This window comes from Acomys minous (genome assembly GCF_964271855.1).
Source record: "Acomys minous genome assembly, chromosome: 4".
In the NCBI taxonomy this organism is placed as follows: Eukaryota; Metazoa; Chordata; class Mammalia; order Rodentia; family Muridae; genus Acomys; species Acomys minous.
In genome coordinates, this window is record NC_140486.1 from 133,854,677 (window position 1) to 133,880,168 (window position 25,492).

General features: G+C 43.1%; 1 pseudogene across 1 annotated transcript in view; it reads left to right on the forward strand.

Moving 5' to 3' along the window:
• LOC311596314 (F-box/LRR-repeat protein 19-like) overlaps window positions 1-22,671 on the forward strand; it is a 35,797-nt pseudogene extending 13,126 nt beyond the window's left edge. Inside the window, exons 5-7 of the transcript in view lie at window positions 18,122-18,253; window positions 18,395-19,860; window positions 22,610-22,671. The product of the transcript in view is annotated as an F-box/LRR-repeat protein 19-like (transcript). The remainder of the gene's footprint in view (window positions 1-18,121; window positions 18,254-18,394; window positions 19,861-22,609) is intronic.
• Window positions 22,672-25,492: the final 2,821 nt, after the last annotated feature.

A 25,492-nucleotide genomic window follows, 5' to 3' on the forward strand; every position in this document is an offset into this window, starting at 1 on the left:
AGGCCGGCCTCTAGCTCACAGCGATCCACCTGCCTCTGCATCCCGAGTGCTGGGATTAAAGATGTGCGCCACCACGTCCTTTTTTCTTTTTGAGGGGTGCAGGGTTTCTCTGTGTAACCTTGGCCATCCTAGAACATGATCTCACATTCAGAGAAGAGGAGGAGGGAGGGAGGGAGGGAGAGAGAGAGAGAGAGAGAGAGAGAGAGAGAGAGAGAGAGAGAGGGAGACTGTGTGTGCTGGGATTAAGGCCTGTGGCAGCACTGCCTTTCATCCTGCCTGAGTACCCACCCTCCTGCTGCCCCCAGCCTGGAACAAGCTGCTGGGCTTTGGGCCTTGGCTCTATTGTCCACTGTGTCCCCTCCTCCTTGTCTCATGTTGACACTGCTTCCTTTCTAATACAAAGTATCAGCTTTTACTGTCTAAAAATCTCTGTTTGGCTTTAAAATCTCCAGAAATTTCTACATATACTATAGACATCACTGTCAGAAAACAACCCATGGCTGCAGTCTCTCACCTCAGGGTCATCCCAGGCAATAACAGGCAGAGAAGTTTGTCACTAGGGAGGTATGACTGCATGCAATTCACAGGCCAAAGAGTTTTTGGCATGGGGCTTAGAATCTTTTTTTTTTTTTTTTTTTTTTTTTTTTTTTTTTTTTTTTTGGAGACAGGGTCTCTCTGTGTAGCCTTGGCTGTCCTAGACTCGCTTTGTAGACCAGGCTGGCCTCGAACTCACAGCGATCCGTCTGCCTCTGCCTCCCGAGTGCTGGGATTAAAGGCGTGCGCCACCACGCCCGGCGGGGCTTAGAATCTTACCTTTCTGCAGTTTCTCATGGATCAGAAGAACAAGGGCTATAAATATTAATAAAATCTCCTTTATTGTGTTTTCTGTCATGGATCGGAAGAGCAAGGGCTATAAATGTTATTTAAACCTTTTTTACTGTGTTTTCTTTGTGAGAATATAAAGGGAAAAATTAGCATCTATTTACCAACAACACACCTTTTACAGCTGTAATTGGCATTAAAGAGAGGATTTAGGTGCCTCATAGAAAAGCATTATAAAATGCCAATAAAGACCATTGTTGTTTCTCCTTTGAGTAGAAATGGAGAAATTAAACAGTAGTTCAGAGCCCAGAGATTCTTGGGTGAGGGCTGAGAGTTAGGTCTTTAGGCCTGTGGAGCTGAAATGGTGGGCTTTGGTTTCTAAATAATGAATAAAACAATTTCCTCCTGAGAATATAAACAGTTGGCATCACTGTGGATTGTGGGGTGAAAGGCTTTGCTTACAACCCTCTGTGACATGTATGGGTTCAAATTCCTAAATATGCAGACCCACTCATGAAAAGTGCAGCTGTGAAAAGGGAGCACTTTGTAGAGCATGCACACCTGGCATCACACCTGTGCCGCACCTGGAAATAGTCATGTTCCAGTTCCAAGTTCACAGAGGGCTCCGCACACCCCTGCGAGCTTTCGCTTTATGACTCCACAACCCCTCTTCCCTCACCTTTCTGCTTCATGGCAAAGCTCTCCATTCATCCTAAAATAAGCCTCCTCACCGGTGTTTTCTCTCCATTCTACAAAGGTTACGCCTGTCTGCCCAGCTATCTGTGTCTCTGTATGCGTCTCTATCCATATACATAAGAGCAAAGGCCTTAGCAGCACTAACCTATTTATGTTAACCCGACTCTTCCCACAAACTAAGCCACTACCCTCCCTCACTGTTCATTTATGTGTTCAGTATTCATTCAGTAAACATTTGTTGACCATTGGCCATAGTGCTTGGTGCTTGGCCTGGGAATGGAGCAGTTACATGACAGAAAATGTCCTATCTGTCCAGATCTAACATTCCAATGGGGGTTATTTGAAATAGAAAAATATAGGTATTAAAGAGAATAATATACAGGAGGTAACTGAACTTTATTAGTGTCCTCCTTGTACTATAATTTGTAGAGAAAATCCAGAATATTGAATTATAAGAAGTAACAGGGCTAGGGTTACAGTCAGTGCTAGAGTTCTTGCCTGGCAATCACAAGCCCTTGGTTCAATTCTCATTGCCAGAAAGGAAAAAGGAGAGAAGAGGGGAGAACAAGAAGATGAAAGAAAGTACTGTGTCCCAGGCCAGTGCAAGAGGGAACTCCAGGTTCCTCTTGGTGACTTTGCTGGCTCAGATCACAAGTGTGGAGTCTTGTTTTCACACTGAGACACAGAACCTGGGGCTGCTGCGTTGCCTGGAGTTTTGCTTGAGAGCAGCAGGGCACTTTCTAAGGGCATCGAGCCTGGACTTCTGGGTGATGGATGGAGGCTCCTGTCATTTCTTTCTGAAAATCTCAGAAGTCCCTGGCTAAAGAGTGGGAACCTCTGCAGTTTAAGTTCTTGGGGAGCACGTGAGGTTTCCCCTTCCCTCCTTCTCTGTGTTGCGGGAAGACAGAGGCAGAGGAATGCTTTAGTCACATTACCCAGTGTTCCTTTCTGCTGGCAAGGGACGTGCGTACATGTTGGGATAAGAGTCAGAGGCTTTGAGCCTTTCCCCCCAAGGTCAAAGCAGACACATGGCCTATAGGAACAGACAGATGAACATCACAGTACTAGGTAGCAGCAAGACTGCTTTTCTTAGAGGTGGCCGGCCTAGGCTGCCTGTCAGACAGCATGGAGCCCTGTATTACAAGCTTCAGCTGATAGGCCAGCTCCTGACAACCACACTTCTTAGTCCACTGCTCAGACCCACTTACGCTGCCTCAAAGCAGACACATGGCCTGTAGGAACAGACAGACGAACATCACAGACAGCTGTCAGACAGCATGGAGCCTTGTATTACAAGCCTCACCTGATAGGACAGCTCCTGATAGCCACACTTCTTAGTCCACTGCTCAGGCCCATTTATGCTGCCTCAAAGCAAACAGCCTTCGCCCTCACTTCTCTTCCAGACCATCGTTTCATGGGAGTGGAGGAAGAGGAAGCATTTGTGTTCTGATGTACGTACCTTCTTTTTCCACTATGCCAGTGCATATGGCACCCCCCTCCCCCTCCCCCACCCCGTGCCCCACGGAAGCTCCTAAGTTCATTATGGACCTGAGTGCTGAAAGCCGCGTCATCATGTATGAGTCACCCCAGCATGGCCAGGCCAGGTTGCAGAGCCAGCACAGGAGAGCCTGTCCGCACGCACATAGACGTGACTCCCGTCTGGACTGACCCATGCTGGACTGTTCTCAGCCTGGTTTCTTTCACTTGGGTTTTCTCTCATGGGTTGTCCTGGCACTGGGAATCTGCTCTTATGCCAGTGCTTCTCGGGGTTGGAAGCTGCCTTTCCGTGCAGCTGCCACGCTGACAGCACACAGGGTTTCCTGGCCCAGGGTTGCCAGAAGCCCTACAGAAAGACCGTGGTCACATCATATGAGTTCTTGGATGAAGCAGGTTACCTCTGTGCTTTTTGTGTCTTAATATAACAAGTGCATATTGAGAAGGAAAGCAATTGGAACTATTTTTGTTTTGTATGTAATTTAAATCATTTTTAGACCTTTAGAACCTGCATTTATATGCCTTAAATCACATTCTCAGAACTATCATGCAAAGTTTTTTAATAAATATTTAAAATGCCATATTCAGAGAACTCTGAGGAGTCTGAGGGTCAACTGTAGGCTTCACCTTTTCCAAACCGACTTTATTTGAGGGTCTTAAAATGCTTATACCTCCCTTCCAAGCCACCTACCCTAGATAGGAGAGAACGGACAATTATGGGAACAGAGTAGACCTTGTCGAATTTAGTTCTTGGAAATGATACCCAGACCCAAAAATCCCCAGCCTCCTGTTTAGGGTTCATATATGTATCTCCTCTTAGAGTCTGTACTAGGCTGTTTTTCAGCTGTCAAAAATCAAGCCCTTCTCCACCACGAAGTGGTTTGACTTCTAAGTGGATAAACATCACTTGCTCTCTCACAAGTCTGTTTCCCATCCCACACTTGGGATCAAAACAAAAACATCTTTACATCCACTATGGTCAACGCTTAAGTTATTGAGTATACCTGATTTCAAGTATACTTTGTTTTTAGTCACTTGCTTTCAGTTTAACCTGGAAAACATACACAAAAGATTAAAGTTTGTCCTTTAAAACTAATTACATTTGCATTTAGCATAATTACAAGCATAGTTTTGAGCATGCTAAAGAATTTTGTCATTTATAAAGGTGACTGGACATTAACTTGAATGTTGTAACTATCTTTTTTTTTTAAAGATTTATTTATTTATTATGTATACAAATCTCATAATAGACAGTTGTAAGCCAACATGTGGTTGCTGGGAATTGAACTCATGACCTTTGGAAGAGCAATCAGTGCTCTTAAGCTCTGAGTCATCTCTCCAGCCCGTTACTATTTTTGTTTAAATTTATTTTATTTATTTATTTATTTATTTATTTATTTATTTATTTCGTAACTATCTTTAATAGCTTATAATGTTATTGACTTTTTGTAGACCAGGCTGGCCTCGATCTCACAGCGATTCGCCTGCCTCTGCCTCCGGAGTGCTGGGATTAAAGGCGTGGGACACCACACCAGGAAAGTTATTAACTTTAATAAGATTAGTATTTGATACTTTTATCCATGTTAAGATTTAGCCTGAAAACTACAAGTTTTAGACTGAAGATCTCTTAGTACCAAAATGAAACTTTAAATCGTAAATGTAGCCCATAGAGAAACTGGTAATTTTATAACACCATAAATATAGTCCACAAAAGGATTGGAAACTTTGCTTTGTTTTTGATTCTTGTGTAACATTAGAATGTCATGTAATCTCTAAGTCAGTAAATGTTAATCTGTGTAAATGTTAGGACTTTATTAATCTTATATATTAAATATGTTTTTTTATTAAATTTGTTGGTCTTTTAAATAAAAATTTTAGGATAAAAATCCATCCTAATACAAAATGTCTTGGAGACCTGCTATTATCTCCTTAGTTTAAACAGAGATAACAAGAGTGGATTTTTTGTTTTCTTTTGTTATTTTTGGTTTTTTGAGACATGGTTTCTCTGTGTAGCCTTGGCTGTCCTAGACTCCCTTTGTAGACTAGGCTGGCCTAGAACTCACAGCGATCTGCCTGCCTCTGCCTCCTGAGTGCTGAGATTAAAGATGTGTGTCACCATGTCAGGCAACAAGAGTTGATTTGAAGTTACATATAAGTATACAATAACAAATTAAGATTACCTATGTATGGATTTTTTAATTAATAACCTTTTTGTTACAAGTTTTCAGAATAAGTTTTTTCATTTTGAATTGTATCTTTGCCCCCCAACTCTCCCCACATGGTCTTGCATATTCTGAAAAAGAAACATTACATTTTATTAGGAATTTTGAATATCCTTGACTTTGAATGAGGGAAAATTTTTGTAAGTAAGTAATGTAGTAGAAGTTAAAGAGCTAGACATCTTTGGTTATACTTAGCCACCTTAATTTTTACATATATCTTTTTAGTATAAAAAATTGAAAATAATCTGAGATGTAACAGTAACAAATAAATTTAGCATTTGTGTAAAAATGTTTTTTGAAAGGGGTTTTAGATAATATCTGGTGCCCTTACACAGTATATATAAAGGGTTTCCCTTTATATATTTTGATATTAGCCCTTATTTATTTATTTATTTTTGTTTTTTCGAGACAGAGTTTCTCTATCTTATCTTGGCCGTCCTGGACTTGCTTTGTAGACCAGGCTGGCCTTGAACTCACAGCAATCCACCTGCCTCTGTCTCTGAGTGCTGGGATTAAATGCGTGTGTCACCACTGCCGAGTAGTTTTCTTATCCTACATTGTCCTCATTTCCTTTGTCCATTGCCTCGCATTTCCATACCATCAACCATTTTCCTTGTGCTTATCTTCATGACACTGTGTTTTGAATGTTGGATATTATTTAAATTGCTTTTTTAAGGGGATACAGCTATGGTTGTGATTGGCGTTTAGTACTTTTTAAATTTTTTATTTGTAAATAATTTGTTTTGTGACTGAAACCAAAAGAAATTGGAATTAAGGGCTGGAGAGATGGCTCAGAGGTTAAGAGCACTGGCTACTCTTCCAAAGGTCCTTAGTTCAATTCCCAGCAACCATATGGTGACTCACAACCATCTATAATGAGATCTGGTTCCCTCTTCTGGTGTGCAGGGGTACATGCAGGCAGAGCATTGTATACATAATAAATAAATAAATATTAAAAAAAAGAAATTGGAATTAGGATGTTGTATGTCTTTTGCTCTGCATTTTTTAGCCTAGGAGGCTTGTATTCCAAGCTAACAAGTTAGGCTACCTATCTTTTATATGAAGGTTTCAGAATTCACTGTAGGGCTCAGATATTGGGGTGTGCATCTTACTAGACCCAGTTCTGGTCTAGGCTGGCAGCAAGAACGCTGGGAGGCCTGCAGGGCAGAGCCAGGGCAGCCTGACAGTTGGAGCTGTGAAGGAGAGATAAAACTGTTTTTTATGATCCCAAGTGTGGGATCGGAATGGTCTTGTGAGAGAACAGGTGAGGTTAATCCACTAGAAGACCAACCACCTAGTGCAGGAGCTTGAGTGTTGCCAGCTGACAAGATCCCGTGAACAGACTCCCGGAGGAGATATATAAAGGAGCCCAGAACTGGAGGCGGGGCCTTGGGAGACTTGGAATAGTTTTGGCTGTTCAACGCTCTACTTTGAGACGCTCCCAGAGAGAACCGCTCGAGGGAAGGCTTTCAGGCTCCGGCTCCTGCTGAGGTTCCGGGCTCTGGTTACTCCAGGTTCAAGCAGAAGATATCCTGCTGATTACGCCAGGAGAATCATTCCTCAGAACTGATATCCTTACAGTATTGTTATTGTGTTCTTTAATCCTATTTTCCTATTGTTTTGGTTAGTCGGGCATATAGGTTCAGTTAATAAGTTGTAATAAAATATATTGGTTAAGAGAACTGAGCCTACAGAGCTGTGTGGCCTGCAACTTGAGAAAGAGTGGGAGGGACCAGTCTCTGCAGGGCAGGGACACTAAAAACCAGGAGAGTGACAAGGAAGAGGAAAAATCTGGGTGGCCCTTGAAAAGATTTAGGGGAACCATGTGACTGGAACTGAGAGATAGTGGGTGGGTCTATATGAATATGGACCATTTTCTTCTGTGGATGGGCGGCATGTGGGGGCAGGTTGTTTACAGAAACCCAACAACTCTCAGACGCAGTTTCCTGGCTGCTGGCCTGGGGGCCTGGGAGAAAACCATAGCCCTGCGGCCCTGGACCCTCCCAGGTCAGAGTGGCTGCAGCATTGGAAAGGGAGGGAGAGGAGCAGTGTGATTTCCTCAGCTGCAGCTTTTATTTCTCTTCCAAGACAGGGTTTCTCTGTGTATCCTTGGCTGTCCTAGTCTCGCTTTGTAGACCATGCTGGCCTTGAACTCACAGTGATCTGCCTGCCTCTGTCTCCTGCTCTTAATTCTGTTGAGGATATCTTAACATTGTCAGGTAGGGGGTTTATTGTGAGTTTTTAAAAAATTTCTTTTATGGTTGCCAGAATAATTTTCATAAAATCATCTCATGGAGCATTTGCAGTATGTGTATTTGGGCACCGTGTTCACTGCTACAGCAGTTATAAATCTTGAATTCAAATTCACCCATGCTGTCTTAACTCCCCTGTTCCTCTATTTGCCTATTCAAGAGCATGTCCTTTGTCCTGGGGAATAGGCATCCATAGAAAGATTTGTACATGTTGATCATATGTGGAACCAGTGCAGATTTGATTGAATCAGAAAATATACTTTATAAAGCACCATAGTTATGGTTGGAAACATTAACATCTTGGATGTGAGCACAGCATTCAGAAATGTGTCTTCAATGCTTAGTTATTTATGTTATACCTTGGGTCCGATGAAAACTGAAAATCTAACTGCTCCAGCATATGGTTGAGGTTTATTCTATGCTGTGTTCATCCTGAGATTCTCAGGAGAAAAACCAATTTCACCACTTGAGCAGGTACTATTATATAAATAGTAAATATTGACTAAGAAATGGACTTTGGCCAAGAGCTACTGGGACTTATGAATACAAACCTATATGCCACCATACTTTCCCATGTGGCTTTGTTATTTTTATGATACTTTCTCTTTCCTTCATGGTTATCCTTTTGGCAGGTGTTAGCATCTTTTAATTTTGTTCCATGAAAGTGCTTTGTTCCTCTTTCCCATGGGCAGGTCTCCCACTGCTCAGCCAGATCTGCTCACCTGTGAATGACAACTAAGAGCCCTAGATAGTGAAAACAGAATCGATTGTAGCAAAGGGCCCAGGTCTGTTAGACAGATTGAGCATGGTGTGTGGTGGCTCTGAAGTGACAATACAAGCAGGGCATGAAATTGATTTTACAAGATTCTATTTCATTAATGATTCTGGAAATTTTCACTGAGAATGTTAGATGTGGTAAAATGGATTCCCCATTATAGGCAGTACAGTAAGCATTCAGTAGTTCCCTGGATTTGATTAGTTTTGAGTCTCTGAAATAACTGTTGCCCATTGAAAACAAAGTCTCTGACCTAGACTGAAAGCAGGCCTGGCTTTGGGTGTGAAATGAGCCATTTGTGTGTGTAGCAAATGTCATAGTGGATTCCTTTTTAGGGCCTGTGACCTTCCTTATCATTTGCTTTGGTCAGGTTCCAAGTGTAATCTGTGTATTTCCCCTCCATTTTGAACCAGAAAATCTTCTGTTACCAAAAATAGTCTTTGCAGTATGGCTCCAATGGGCATGTCTGACAGATTTGGATTGTAGCACACAGTATTCAAATTGTGACCACTGATGATTTTGCCCTCCTCCTCAGTCTGCATAGCTATTTTTGACATTGTTAATGGTATTACTATGTAGTCCAAGATATCTGAAGACAGTGTGAGTGGTTTGATTGAGGTTGTCTTCTTCTTCTTCTTCTTCTTCTTCTTCTTCTTCTTTTTCTTCTGCCTCTGCCTCCCAAGTGCTGGGATTAAAGGTGTTCGCCACCACTCTTGGGCTGAGGTGTTTTTTTGTTGTTGTTGTTATTGTTGTTGTTGTTTTCCTTTAAGCAGATCCATTTACTTTCTGAGAAAAGGGCTCTGCACGTGTGTAAACTGTGTGTGAATGAGTCTCACATCTCGTATACTAAATTAAATAAAGATATGGAGAGAATGGACAACCTTGTCTTGTCCTTGATTTTAGTTGAGTTGTTTTTTACTTTCTTTCCATTTGATTTGCTGTTGGCTATAGCTTGCTGCAGATTCCCTTTATTATGTTTAGGTATGTGTTGGAGGTGGTATTTTGATGCTAATCATTGCTTAGGGTTAGGAGCCTAGCCTGTTTGACCAATAAAAGGCCATCAGTTCTGGGCAGGGCAAATGGGATGGGCGTGGCTAAGGTTCCTGGGCTTTGGGAGACAGAGATAATCTTGGAGAAGAGACACGCGGAGAGAAAAGGAGGAAGAAAGCTGCGCCATGGGTTGTATGAAGGAGAAAGATATGGCCAGCGTGGATGGAGATTTGGTCCAGATGATTAAAAATAGCAAGTATTTTGGATTATGGGATGGAGGAGTTTGACAGAAATTATTAGAAGCAGATGGCATAAGAAGAAGTTTAGGTATTTAATATCTGCCCTGCCCAAGGTTAACTAAGGTTGTTTTAAAATATAATAGGTGTTTGTGTCTTGACTGATTGCTAGCAGGTTAGAAAATAACCCCGTAATGATAATTATTGTCCTAATAATAAACATTATTAGGCTATACTGATTAAATTAACCACAACAGGTATGTCCCTTGTATCCCTAATCTCTCCAAGACTTTTATCATGAATTGCTGTTGGATTTTGTCAAAGGCTTGGTAGGTGGCAAATGAGATGATCCTGTGTGGTTTTCTTTTTTTCTGTCAGTTTATCTATCTGATGGGTTAAATTTACTGATTTTTGTATTTTGAACCATCCCTGCATCTCTGGGATGAAGCCTACTTGAATATTGTGTGTGATCTTTTTGATCTGTTCTTTGATAGAGTTTGCAAATATTTTATTGAGTATTTTTCGATCTATGTCCATGATGGAAATTGGTCAGCAGTCCTTTTTTTGTTGAGTAATTATGTGCTTTGGGTATCAAGGTAACTGTGGCATCATAAAATGAATTGGGTAATAATCCTTCGGTTTCTATTGTGCAGAATAGGTTGAGCAGTATTGGTGTTAAGTCTTCTTTGAATGTCTGGTTGATTTCTACATTTAAGCCATCCAGCTCTGGTTTTGTTTGTTTGTTTGTTTGTTTGTTTGTTTTTTGGTTGGGAGTCTTTTAATGAATTTTTCTGTTTCACTAGGGGTTATAGGTCTACTTAAGTTGTTTACCTGCTCTTGATTTAACTTTGGTAAGAGTTGCCTATCAACTTAATTATCCATTTCTTTTAGATTTTTCAATTTGTTGGAGTACAGGCTTTTAAAGTGTGTCCTTAACTAGTCTAAGGATTTCCTCATTATCTGCTTGTATGTCCTTTTTGTTTCCTATTTTTAAAATTTGCATATTCTTCTGTGTTTTAGTTAATTTGGATAAGGGTTGGCTATGAATCCACTCTGTTTCTTTTGTTGTTGTTGTTGTTTTTGTTTTGTTTTTGTATTTTTTCTGGTCCAATGGAGTTTAGTTTATTCAGGGTTGTGGCATCAGCCTGGACTCCTGAACAGAAGCTACACCTTGATCCTGGGAGTTTTTTGCTGGGGCAGTGGGTGCTTGTGTCTGCCATGCCTCAGGCTCACACTTCATAGAGCAACACGAGGGAAATCCATGTCGATTCAGGCGTCTGTGTGTGTGTGTGTTGGGGCGGGGGGTGAATCCAGCCTCTTGGTGCCCTGAGGAATCAGATTCTTATATATCTGCCTAGGCTTGGCTCGCTTCTGGCCGTTCTTGGTGACAATTGTCTCCTCATAGAACTTGTGAGCCAGATTCCCATCTTTACCATAGAACATGGAGCCATGAATACAAAAGGAGGCACCGCTTTGGCTCGGCACTGCACCAAAGATTGTTCAGCGCCCGCTGCCTTAGGGCTGCTGCCACAGTAGCAGAAGCAAAGGTCCAGAGGCCCGGAGCTTTGGAGCCGCTGCCACCTATGTCGGCCCCGTGGCCCCTGGGCTCTCACAGTGTGACCATGCCCTGTCCTATCCGGACTCGCAGGTGCCGCAGCTGCTGCCCGATTCTTTGTTTTCTTCTCTTTGTTATCTATTTACTTGATTTTGAGTGTTATGAGTTCCTTTAGCTTTTGTTAGTTTGGTAGCTCTCAGTGGAGGAACATTTTTAGTTGTCTCATGATCCTAAAGGTTTGCCTCTCATTTCTTGGCAAGTATGTGTTTCCCAATTGTAATCATCAATGTTTGGGTTTTTGTTACTTAAGTGATTGATATGGTTAACACATTGATTTGGAGTTTTTCAAACTTTCTCATATATTAATGTCTCTGTGTCCTAATTAGCTTCAGCTCTTAGCATTTCAGACCCCACAGTCATGTGATGGAGCCTCAATTGAGGGCATGCTCTCATCAGAATGTCTGGTTGCCATGTCTGTGAGAGATTGTGTGACTGATGATTGATTTGAGAAGGCTCTTCCACTGAGGCAATATCCCTAAGTAAATGGGCCTGGCCAGCTGAATGTGACATGGTGACCCTGCAAGAGAGCAAGACAGGAAACAATGTTTGTTCATGGTGTTTGCCTTGACTTTCTAGCTTGAGTTTCTATCCTAAGCTCCCAAAATAATGGACTGTGATCTGACAGAACCATCCCAACTCCCATTTACTACCTGAGATGCTTTTGATTAGAGGACAGAGCAAGTTAAAACAAAAAATGGTACGCAAAAAGTGATTTTGATGTTGGACAGATCCTGGGAAGTTCTCTTTTGGAGGAATGTGGAAAATATCAGAAATTGAGCTTAATCGGCCGTTCTTGTAGGACCTGGAAGGTCAGAGTGTTTTGAGTAGTGCAGACAGAGGAAGTTAAGGTCATAGGGATTCCAGCAGAAAATAGACTCCGGGAAAAATTTAGCTAGAGGACATTTGTGTGGTATTTCCCCAACTGTTTCGTATTCTGCTCATGCCCTGAGACAGAACTAAAACACAGTGGGCTGATTCTTAGATGGCATATTGAATCTTTTGAATGGTTAATACCTGTGACTCACTCAGGACTACGTTAAAAAAAAATGGGCCAGAAGTAAAAACAAAATCTGCAGTTTGTAGAGAAAAACAGCACTAGGCAGTTTCAGATGGCAGTCAAATGCTGAAACAGAGGCAGGACTTTTCAAGGAGAAAAGAAAGAGGGCTCTTGATCTGGGTTGGAAGCCTAACAAAGTGCCCTAAGGGTAACACTTCCTCCTGCTAAGCCTTAAATTAATGGAAAGAGTATGCAAAGTGATTCCTAGTTGCAGGAAAAAACTTCATATAAAACCTGTTGCTACTGTGGTCCAAGCGTGGCAGGGCCCACCCCAACTTAGAAGTCAATCTTGACAGGATCGCCTTATTGTGCTGGTTCTGGAAACAAGAAAGATGCAAGATTCAAAGAATCTTCCTCTGTGGTTTCAGTTCAGCAATGTCCCGGCTATTTATGTTTGGCAGCCTCATAGTCCCAGTGAGGAGACTGTGAGAGATCACTGCATTGAAGCTGTGAGGATGAAGTCTAAGTTGCATTTTGAAACCACAAACAAGATGTTGAGACACCCAAGCCATTGAGAAATCTGCATGGAGAGATGCAGATAGGGAGTGGAAGTAGCCAAACTGAGGGATGCATGAAAAGGTACAGGAATAGGGCCATCTAAGCCCTTTGATATGAAGATCCATGTGTGTGAGACAGAGCTGCAGGATTTGGTGTTTGCCCTGCTGAGTTTCTTGCCTTGGTCTAATCTCCCCTCACTGTGTACACATTCACATTTCCCGGAATGAGAAGGACTATTCTGTCCCACTGTGTGTTGGAAAGATAGAACTTGTGTAATGATTTTATAAGATGTGTGAATCAAGAGGTTGTTGTAATTGTCAGAAGCGACTTTGGACATTTGTACAGTGAACAGGCTGTTGCTTTGGGCATGTGCACAGTGTACAGGCTGTTGTTTTGGGCACTTGCACAGTGTACAGGCTGTTGCTTTGGGCATTTGCACAGAATACAGGCTGTTGCAGATTATTAGGATCATTACTGTTATACTAAATGCATTTGCATCACAGGATGACCATAAACCTATAGTAACCAGGGTGAGAATGCAGTTGTTTGAGTCAAAAAGCTCCTAGATTAGAGGTTGTCTTTGAACACTTGTCTGGCCTTTGTGTTCTTTGTGGAGCTTATGGATGTTTTTGTAGGAGGAGCCTTTCTAGATTCTGTTGGTGTATTGTGTGCAGTTTACTGTTGTTCATTCAAATGCTGATTTCTCTACCCCACTATCTAGTTTGCATTGTGATGTTTATTTCATATATCTCTGGTGTCACCATTTGTTCTCTTTATTGCCAGTAAAAGTCAACTAGCCAGTGCTGAGCAATAACAGAGACTAGGGTGGGACATCCTGGTCCAGGGAGTGGATGATAAAGATTAGGAAGGAAAGGAAGGATGCCTGTGGAGAGGACCAGGCAACACCAGGAGAAATGAACTGGACCTCGGAGACAGTAAAAAGCAAGTATAATGTGGGAAATCTGAATGGGAGGAAGGTATACTAGCTTGGAGGTTTAGGATAGGGTAATTATTGCTTAGTATTATGCTCTCTGCTAATTAATCAGATCCTATTCTCTCTGTGTGGTGTTTTGGTTAAGGGATAAGCACTGATTATCTTAAAATTATAAATATTAATAACTATTCAACAAGATTCCTTATTGTGGATGAAATTTGGTTGTCTATAGACTCAATCCATTTCCTGTTCTTTGTGTCTACTGTGTTATGGTTGAAACTGATCAGTCAGCTTCCTTCTCATGCTGTCATGCCTGCATCAGTATAAACTCTATCGCTAAATCACATAAGATACAGTAGAAGCAATTGCTACCCAATGCTAAGCTAATCTGCTTGGGTTTTTATATTTTTTAAATTGTTGTTTTTGTTTCTGTTTTTGAAAACAAAGTTTCTCTGTATAGTCCTAGCTTTCCTGAAAGTATGTAGACTAGACAGGCGTCAACCTTAGAGATCCACCTGACTCTGGCTCGAGAGTGCTGGGATTAGATGTGGGCCAACATGTCTGGCTGTTTTTTATTTTTTAAAAAATATTTATTATTTATTATTATGTATACAGTGCTCTTCCTTCATGTACACCTGCAGGCCAGAAGAGGGCATCAGATCACATTATAAATGGTTGTGAGCCATCATGTGGTTGCTGGGAATTGAACTCAATACCTCTGGAAAGAGCAGTCAGTGCTCTTCACCTCTGAGCCATCTCTCTAGTTCCCAGTTTTTTGTTTTTGTTTTTAAATAAAGTTAGCGGAAGTTCTTGGAATGTAGGTTTTTTGTACAAGGAAGCATATGCTGTTGTGCTAATCTTCATCCACATCTTGAATTTTTAAATTTGGCAGAGTGTATTCTGTTTTTTAGGATGGCATGTATTCATGATAATTAATACGACCTGAGCCTTCTGAGTCACTGGATTGCAGGTGTGTGACATTCTTCCTGCATGTGTTTGTTATGAATTTTTCCTGTGTGCATGAACATGTATATCATGTGTGCCTCCTCTTCACTGCTGTCAGAACTCCTGAACTTGGAATAATGAATAGTTGTGAGCCCTATGTAAATAATGACAATTGACCTCAATTATTTTTCCTTCACTTTTCTTTTTCTTTTTCTTTTTCTTAATTAATTTATTATTATTATTTTTGTTTCTTCAAGACAGTGTTTCTTTGTGTAGCCTTGGCTGTCATGGACTCACTTTGTAGACTGGGCTGGCCTCGAACTCATAGTGATCTGCCTGCCTCTGGCTCCCAAGTGCTGGGATTAAAGACATGCACCACCAATGCCCAGCTTACCTCAATTATTTTCAATGCTAGCAAGAGCTTTTAACTGGTGAGCCATCTCTCCTGCCCTATTTTGTTTATTTATATTGCTATTTATATTTAGTACATTTATATTGCTATTAATTCCTTCTGTTCATTTATAAATGTTTAAACATGCATTCCCTTTTAGTAAAATCTTAATAATATTACAGTGTAAACTGGGATACCGCAGGGTTATGGAAGATGAATCTCAAACAGGAGTGAATGTATAATTCTTTGTAGGAACTTCAGTAAAGACCTCTGAGTTCTTTCTGTCTTTTTTATTTTTTTATTTTTTATTTTTTATTTGAAGGGAGTCAGGATCTTAATATGTACGTCATGGCATAGAACAGTCTGGCACCTGCCTCTGCCTCCTGAGTGCAGGGATTAAAGGCATGAGCAAGTACATCCAGCTTGCCCATCATTTCTGTAGTTAGTAATTGTTCCTACAATTTCTCTGATGTGTGATCTGTGTGATCTATGTCTGTTAATTGTCATTTCTCTTGCAAGGCTACTTCCTGTTCAAAGGACACAGAAATGACAAATGCCAATAGCTATGGAGGATTGGCAAAAGCAAGCCTGTGAGCCTCTGGAGGCAGCTTATTTATTTTTCACAGCTGTATCCCTGACTTAGGAAAAGCCTAAGTGATTTTGCCTCAAAACTGCTTCCTGTTGCTATACTGTCTTTCCATGCTTCTCTCTTGTGTCAGGCATAATGCATTATGTAGATTTCCTGCATAATCTTATGAAGGTGATTATATAGTTCCCGATAGTGATTTCTGAATAGATTCGAGTAACTTCTAGCCCTCCTACAAATTAACAAAAAACTGCTAGGAGTTCTGTGAACCACATGAGTTACACCAGAAAGAAAAGCAAGATTAAACCACATTAATGATCAAGGGAATGCATTCATTCTAGGTTTAGTTCAGGTTGAGTTCTAGGTGTTTACCACAATAAGAAAGACCATATGAATATAAAATCAAAGAACATATGGTTTTCTATACAAGACAGGACAGACCCCTGTTTCTTGATAACAACCTTGACACCAAAAACTCTTGTACATATGAAATAAGAAAAAGATAAAGCTTCTGCTTTGGACTCAGTGAGCCTATAGATAAAACTACTATTTAAACTTTAATGAGCAAAAAATGATCAGTTAGATAGAGTTCTAATGAAATAACTTGAAGTCCTACTGTAATTCTTTTCTGTAATCATTGTATAGGGGAGATAAAAAAACTAGGACAAGAATAAAAGAGAGAGGGGCTTGCTAGAGCCTGTCCTACCCATTTACTATGTGTCTGTGTATATATGTTCACATGTGAATAGATATGTGTACGCATGTTTAAATGTCTACATGTTGTTGTTGTTGTGTGTGTGTGTGTGTGTAAAATTGGAAACTCCCTTGTGTGTATGAATGTGTACCTGTCTGCATGTCTCATTGCTTACGTGTGCTGATATAGTGGAAGAGCCACAGCCAGGGTCGGGTTCCCTGAGGATGGCCTGGATTTGCTGCATTCTTCGCAAAAGAGACTGCTAAAATCAACGCCATCACCACAGGAAAGCTTGTGGGAATCTGCTGTTCAAAGCCCATGTTTATTTTACTTGTATGAGTGTATGTGTAAAGTGTTTTTTTTTCCTCCCCCCCCCCCCTCCTTGTCTAGCTGGCCACAAGAAAACCAGTCCAGAACTGTTCCTTGGCCTTTTCAGGTTTCTAACTTCCAGCAAGCCACTGTTGGATGCCCAAATCAGCCACTAAGCTTAAAAGCAGACTAAAGTTTTTCTTTTACAACCTCCTGTTGTTTACAGCAGGAAACTGTCACAGCCACCTGCTGTTAAACAATAGACTCCTTAGCTAAGGAGCAGCTTTGGCAGCAGAAGAGCCAGAAAAACCAAATAGCTCAATTGATAAAGCATCAGATGGTTCTTTGGAATTCACCAACACTGTGTCCTGTGCAAATACTAAGCATGTGTGTCAAGGCTGGCCCTTGATGGAGATGAACCTCATTATTCAGTTTCCTTCTAAAACGACTTGGTGGTTACAGTAGAACTTTTGTGTCTGGAAATGAGTGGAGGAAGCACCAGAGTTACATGACTATGTTGTCAATGGTGCAGATATGTACAGTGATGTCAGTATCCTGCTTTCTGTGTGCACATGTACAGCATACTTTAGGATGCAGTGACCTATGATGATGAGCATGTGAACTTCACTCGGGAAGAGTGGGCTTTGCTGGATCCTTCCCAGAAGAGTCTCTACAAGGATGTGATGCTGGAGACTTACACGAACCAAGCTGATGTAGGTAGTACTGGATTATCTTTTGCTTTTCAAAGTCCGGGGACAATGTTTATCTGTTACTGATGTTCTTCTGCAATCTCAATTGAGAATGAGGAAGAATGAGGTGAATAAATCAGGCATGGTTCTTAGAGACTCTGGATATAATAACTTCAATTTTCATAATTTCCAATAATACATAATATATTTCTTGTACTATATTTTAAGCTACAATTTGGGAGACCATAATATTGAAGAACGTTGTCAAGTTCTAGAAGACATGGTGGGTAATTTTCATGTGCAAGCTGATACATGTCTTGCAGAAGAAATTTTAATGTTCCCCGCAAGTTTTAAAGAAAATCAACAGTGTTAAAAAACGAAAAAACCGACCCCCCCCCTTTGCCCTGTCTCTGTGGGTTAGGGGGACCCAGAGGAGGGTGGCAGGTTGCAGCAAACCCCCCCACCCCGAACCAGCAGTGGGAGGGGTTTGAACCTCGGAAATGGTGGGGAGCCCTGGATCTTTCCCTGGACGGCTAGACAGTTGGAGCTGGGAAGGGGCCAGTTAAGGGTGGGTGGGGGGCTTTGGGAAGAGGTAGGGGTGGGAAGCTGAGACTCGTACTGGGACTGAGTGGGGCCTGGGCAGAAGCTGATCACCCTGTGCCCAAGGAGCCCCTCCTCTGTTGGCCTTGAGTGGCTGAGTGACTGAGTCCCCCAGAGCAGGACCTTCCTCTGGAAGGACCTTGCAGCAGCCGGTGGGAGGGCCTGGCCCTGGCTCTCCGACCTTCACTCGCTGTTGTCCCGCCCTCCGCTGGAGGGAGGGGCCAAGCGCCCTCAGGAAGCGTAGACCTAGGCATTTCCCGCCCTGCGTCGCCACTGGCCGCCGACCCGCCAGGAGATGGCTCCCGGGACATGTGAGAGCCTTCGGTGGTGTTGACACCCCCAGTGTCTTCGCACAGCCAGAGCCCTAGGGCAGGAGCGCACCAACGCGGAACCTGCTGCCGCCGCTGCCAGACCTGTGTGCGATCTGAGTGCGGGGACTGCCATTTCTGAGGAGACATGAAGAAGCCGGGGGCGTCGGCGGAGCAGGCGCATGAAGCAGGTCTGCCACCTTCGGCAGTGCGCTGTGCCCATGCTTCCACACACAGCTGCGTGCGTGTGTGAACTGAGTGCAGGGACTGCCATTTCTGAGGAGACCTGAAGAAGCTGGGGGGTCGGCGGGATGGGCGCGTGAAGCAGTCCTGCCTGCTTCGGCAGTGCGCTGCGCCCCCGTGCTCCTACACACAGCTGTGTGCCTTCTCTGTGGGGAAGCTGGGAAGGAGGAAGGTGCATGGAGAGGAAGAGAAGTTTGGTTTGAGCCTCATGGAGTGTACAGTCTGCAATGAGATCGTCCACCCTGGCTGCCTGAAGATGGGAAAGGCTCAGGGTGCTATCAATTCAGCAATCCCCAACTGCTGGGAGTGCCCCCGAGGTACCCAGGAAGGATGGACGAGGATGCAGGTGAGGGTCTAGGGCACCACAGGGTTGACAGTGGTGAGGGCGTGGATGGAAGCTGACAGGAGCCACCACCTCCACCTCTGCCCAGAAGAAAGGGATCCTTACCTGCTTGCCCTCCCCCTGACCATGTGTCTGGGCCCCCAAACGGAAGGATTTGGAGGCAGGGAATGAGACCCCCACCCCAAGGAAAAAGGTGAAAGGAGGCCAAGAGAGGCACCTGAAGAAGGTGGATGAAGATGCCTGCCTCCCCCGAGGAGCAGACCCAGGCAGCCCTGGCCTTCTGTCCCTCCCCCCCCCCACCCCCAGGGTTCTGAATCCCAGCCAGGCATTGTCATCCTGCCACACTGGGCTCCCTCCTGAGAACTGGGAGAAACTCAAGCCACCTATGGCTTCTGCTGAGGGCCTGGTAGTGCCATTCCTATCACCACAGAGGGAGAAACTCGAGCGTTTCAAGCATATGTGCCAGCTGCTGGAGCGGGTGCCTGATACCTCTTCTTCCTCCTAGGACTCAGACACAGACTCAGACTCCTAGGGCACAATCCTTAGTGAGGACAAAGCTCCTGGGGAGGCCTGGAATGGCCTTCAGCCAGCCTGGGGCAGCTCTGGCGAGAAGGAAAACCATGGGGTAGCGGTGGGCTAAATGCCCTGGCAGTGGGGGACCACTGTTTTATTGGCCTCTGTGCCTTGCCCCATCACCATAGCCTCCACAGTTATGTGCCCCCCACCCCAAGCCCTGAGCCCGACAATCTGCCTTTCTTTGGGTTTCTCCATGTCTTCCAGCACCTTGGACTCCAAGAGTTATGTGTCTGCATGCGAGTCTGCAGGACTTTGAGCCGCTGGTGCTACAACAAGCGTCTGTGGCCTCAGATGGAACTAAGCCGGAGGAAGTCGATGACTCCACCCATGCTTAATGGGGTGGTTTGCCGCCAGCCAAGTGCTCCGGACCTCAGCTGGACAGGTCTTTCCACAAAAAACAGCTCATGTGGCTTCTGAACCGACTGCAAGGCTTGCAGGAGTTGGTGCTTTCTGGGTGCTCCTGGCACTTGTCTCTGCCCTAGGCTCCACCCCACTGCCTGCACCGTGCCTCTTGGACCTCCACTGGATTAAGGATGTTAAAGACTCCTAGTTCTTGGACCTCTTGCCCTCATTTCACCCCCTAACGTGAGGCCAGGTTATTTTCTTCATGACTTGACACTCTTCAGTTTAATATCTTGGGATTTCTGCCCAGGGTCTTGAGCCAGCCTTCCCTTTTCCCACCTGCACTGATATCTTTGGGGATCTTTGCTTCCCATCTCTGCCTTCCACCTGCTTCGTTGTCCATCCCCTTGTGGGTGTGGGTCAAGAGGTACAGGGGAGGTGCTGAGCCAAAGGGATGGTGGGGTGGTGAAGGTGCAAGTCTTTAGTAGAGAAGAGTGAGGGGGCAGGATACTGGGAGCCATGGGGCTGTGGGAGGTGATGGATGGGTGTGGGGAGGGCAGAGAGCAGACCAACAGGGTTCAGGGAACAAAGACCAGTTGGGTGGGATGGGGGTCCAAAAAGGGGAAACCAGAGGAGCAGTTGGGGATCCAGTAGTTAGATAGGGGGCTCTACAAACCAGGAAATGGCAGGACTGGGGGCTGGGAGAGGAGCAGATGTGGGGCTTGTTCCCTCCCTGTGGGGTTGCTCCTCTCCCTTCCCCCTGTCCAGATTTCAGTTCTTTCCCTGACCCTGACTCCTTGAACGTCACTGAAAATGGCAGCTATTGCAAGGAGTGGGGGCTGCGAAGTCAACCTGCTGTTCAGCTCGTGGCCCAGGGGAGTGGTGAGGGATAGCCCAGACCCCTGCCTGGCTCTCTACACAATACTTGAACATTCGTCTGTACTGAACCAGGGGAATCTCTGATGTGGGGGACTGTGATGTGAGGGGTCCAGCTTGACCTAAACTGGGCTAGTGGGCACCCCGTTTGGTCTGTCCCACCCCCCAGCTCTCTTACATTACTGTCCCTAACAGCTCCACCACTCTGACCTGATGGTGGATGTCAGCTTAAAGATGGGTGAGATGGGACTCCTCCAGCTTGGCTCATCCCATTCTTTCATTGTCAGGGACACTTGTGTCCCATTTGCCCAGGGAACTGCCACTCCTGGTTGCCATGGAAATAGCAGCCAATGGACCCTTCCGGAAATCCGCGCTAAGACTGGAAACAGTCCCTCTTAGTTGCTGTGGGAACTTAGTTAAGAGAATCTTGGCACCTCCTCTCTCCCCTTTCCCCACTCCTTTCCTTCTTCCAGTGTGAATGTGGGGTTTCAAGAGCCTGAGGGAGGAGTTGGGTCCAGGTCCCACTCAATTTAGGCCAAGGGGGACCGGATTGTACCACATGGGGGTGGAGAAGGGGAATCTATCCAGGAAGGTGCGTGGGTTGGGGGTGGGTGCTAGGCAGACCAGAGGCAGAGGGGAGGGGTGGGCCTGGGGTTGGAGAAAGGCTTGACCTTGGTGTCGCTTGAGGGAGGGAAGAAAGCACCCCGGCAAGGGGCAAGTGTGGGACCCAGCTGGTCTGGACCCCTAAACCCCCAAGTCTGTACGATATAGTTTGCTATAAAACTCAGAATATTCAAAAAAACAAACAAACAAAACCAAACAACAAACAAAAAATCCAAAACCAAAAACCAAATGAACAAAAACACATGAAAAAAATCAAAATCCCACTGCTTTAAGTTCAGTGATGATTATTACATTCTCACAAAACCACACACCTCAATGTCAGGAATCTGGTTTGTGTTCTTTTTTTTCTCTCCTCAGTTTATTTAAGTATACAGTGCTCTGCCTGCATGTACGTTTGCCCACCAAAAGAGGGCACCAGATCACATTATAGATGGCTGTGAACCACTATGTGTTTGCTGGGAATTGAACTCAGGACCTCTGGAAGAGCTGACAGTGTTCTTAACCTCTGAGCCATCTCTCCAGCCCTGATCTGTGTTCTTAAGACATTCATCTAAGAACTGAAACAAGGAAACAATGACTTAACAGATGTCACTATTTGAATCGTAGCCCGATTAGAGCTGTGCTGTAGAACTGCTAGTCGGTTTAGTTTTATATCACTTAGATATTGCAAAAGGAATACACATTGAATATGTGATAGGTATGTGTCCAAAACCTATAAGCAAAAAGTCCAAAGCATTGCTAGTGTTACATATAGACTTGTAGTAATGTTGCTAAGATCAGTGAGAGGGCAGTTTATGATAATCATGAATGTTGTTGTGGAGAAACCCTAATCTCATACCATGTCTGTGAGGGACAAGAATCAAACTGAATACAATATGGATACCTGTCATTTTTTATTCTTAATGGGTCCATCCTATGTCAGAATGGATACAAGCCATGTGAGCATAGGAATATTGAAAGAAGCAACATACCTCTCTCCAGAACAATGAGGAGATATTTAGGAGTTACCAGTTTGATTAGACTTTATGAATGTGATACAAGTTTACAATTAATTGGTTTTCCACCATCATTGTGAACCTCCACAAACTCACACTGCAGAAAGTCTCTATGAGTACTAAGAATGTGAAAATTCTGTTTGTCCTGGTTCACTTTTCAAATGTGTTATGACTCACACTATAGAAAAATTTGTGAATGCCATCAGTGTGGTAAAGCTCTGAGTTCTTCCAGTTCTCTTCAAATATATGAAAAACATCATATAGAAAAATGATGCTATAAATGTGAGCCATGTAATAAATGCTCTCACTACCATAGGTATCTTCACAGACTCAACACATGAAGAACGGAAAAACCATGAACGTAAACAAAGTGATAAAACTTTAAGATCTGGTTCCTCTTTACCATTAGACCCAAATGTAAAATTAATTCACAGAGGAAAATTAATCCAGTGTAATGAATGTGGGAAAGCTTTCACATGCTCTAATTATCTTTGCAGGCATGAAAGAAGTCACACGGGAGAGGAACACTTTGAATATACTCAATGTGGTAAAGCCTTCGCACATCAGAGCCATCCTTAAAGGTATGAAATAATTCACTGTGGAGAGATGTTCTAAAGGTATTTACTATGGTGAAACCTTTGCACATCACAGTAGTTTCCAATATCATAAAAGAACACATACTGGGGAGAAACCCTATGTATTTAATGAGTATAGTAAAACCTTCACTTGTCCCAGTCATCTTCGAAGGCATGAAAAAGTTCATACTGGATAGAAACCCTGTGAGTGTATTTAATAAGGTGAAGCCTCTGCACATTTCTGATGAAGGCCAGCTTGAACACTACAGGGTAAAGTGAGGCAGGACAGAGTTGGTGACTGATCACTGACCATACTTTTCTGTGATGGAATCTGGCTTGATTTACTGGAGCCAGTTCTCCCTTTGGCCAGCAGCTGGGGTCCAGTATTGCTTGTCACTAGCAAAGAAGAAAAATAAAAAAGGAGGGAATATTCACACACAAACACCCACCCCCCCCACCCACACACAGTAGATGAAACAAGGCACGTTCCAACAACTTTATTTTTTCTTATATCTTACATAACAAACAACTTCCAAGCATTATAAAGTGATTACATTCTATTTTTCTTTTAGTGAATGGCCATGTAAAAACCGTATATACCCCAATATTTTTACACGAAAACCTCTTTCACTTTGTAGGTGAAGAAAACAAATTATTCCCAAGAATCTACATATATTCACAACTAAGCAGCGTGTTATAGATCAACAAAGTGAAAGCAAGCAAGATAATTTTTTAGCCAGTTGCTGATTTTCACTGTCAGACTGCAAATTGTGATTACAAAGAAAGGATCAATTATCTTAAAAAGTAATCTTTTTAGTAACTTATTTATTTTTATTTCAATGTGCATTGCTGTTTTGCCTGCATATATGTCTGTGTGAGGGTGTCAGATCTTGGAGTTACAGACAGTTGTGAGCTGCCATGTGGGTGCTGGGAATTGAACCAGGGTCCTCTGGAAGAGCAATCAGTGCTCTTAGCCCCTGAGCTATGTGGTAGAACTGCCAATCATTGTAGTTTCATACCAATAATGAAACTATATGAAACCAGTCATACACATATTTAAATGTGTAACAGAACACATTGAAGAGAAACCTTAAAGTGTAACCAATGTCACAAACCCTTCTCACAACACAGTTACCTGCAGATACATAAAAGAACACACACTGCAGAGAAAACGTGTGCAATGTGATAAAGACTTTGTATATGGCAGTAGTTTTAGTCATCATGTGAAAAAAATAATACTTCAGAGAGACTCCTAAATGTAGTCAGTGTGGTAAAGTTTTGCACTTTGTTTTCTTACAGAAGAGTAAAAACCTTTAGTGTGTAATCAACCAGTGAAAGCCCCTGCGTGTCACAGTAGTCTTCGAGGACCTGAAAGAACTCATACACAAGGGAATCGAGGGCTATCAAGGATTTTGTTAAATCCTTAGCCAACACACTTACCACTTACATTCAGTTACACAAGATTGTTTATTGAGAAGAAACATGACAAGTGTCAAATTCTATTCAAACATTATGATGTCCCTCTTTACTTTGACTTGCAAAGTCTTCTAAAAAATATGAATTCAAATAGTTATGTATCCCTTTTAGATTTCACAATTCTCTTCAATTAAAGGTATAAAACTTTATGAATGTGTTTAATTACATTTTCTTTTGCTGTGATAAATCAATGTCTAAGGCAAGCTATTCAAGTTTAATTTGGTTTAAGATGGCAGAGGGATATGGGATCACCACGAAAGTGGCAATGCCACAAGTGTCACACATGGCAGCTACAGCAGGAAGCTCAGAGCTCACATTCTCAACCTGCAGCATGTGAAACACAGAGTAAATCTGGACATGGTGTGTGGATCTAAACTTTTTTTTTTCAATTTTATTTATGTATACAATGTTTTGTTTGCATGTACACCTGCATGCCAGAAGAGGGCACCAGATCTCATTACAGATTGTTGTGAGCCACCATGTGATTGCTGGGAATTGAACTCAAGACCTTTGGAAGAGCAGCCAGTAAGTGCACTTAATCTCTGAGCCATCTCTCCAGCCCCGGATGTAAACTTTCTTTCCTTTTTTTTTTTTTTTTTAAATAACAGAATTAATCCACTTTATATTTCTTGTAAAAACCCTTATGTGGTAGCCACAGCTGGAGCCTGGGTCCTCTGAACAGACAGTCTGGTGTGAGTTTTCACAAGAGACTTGGTGAACACAGTTTCTTTCCAGAGATCGGGTGTTGGATAGCTGTAGGTTTGGAAATGGCATCAAAAGTGGCCTTGGCAAAGTTGCCCAGGGTGGTAGTACAGCTCCTGGCTGATGTGTAGCAGTCATCAATACTGGCCATCATCAGTAGCTTTTTGGGCACAGGAGCTGAGACAATGCCAGTGCCTCTGGGGGCAGGGATGAGACACCCCAAAACAGAGCCACAGCGGCCTGTCACCCACCCCCAGTGACATGCTTCCTACATCAGGGCAGCATTTCCTAAATCTTTCCAAATAATATCCCCAACTGAGAAGAACTAGTTTCTCTGGCTTCAAGCCCACATGCTTTCTTTCTGTTACATGAACCATTTCATGATATAGAAAAACTCTTTAAGCCTTTAGATGCCTCAGCATCTGCCAGGTGTGGTGGCGCACACCTTTGATCCCAGCACTTAGAGGCAGGCAGATCACTGTGAGATCCAGCCCAGCCTGGCTGCAAAGTGAGTCCAGGACAGCCAGGGCTGTTTGACACAAAAACCCTGTCTCTATTTTGATGTATTTTTTCTTTTGTTTTGTTTTGCTTTCTATTTTTTGATAAAACAAAAACAAAACCAAAAAT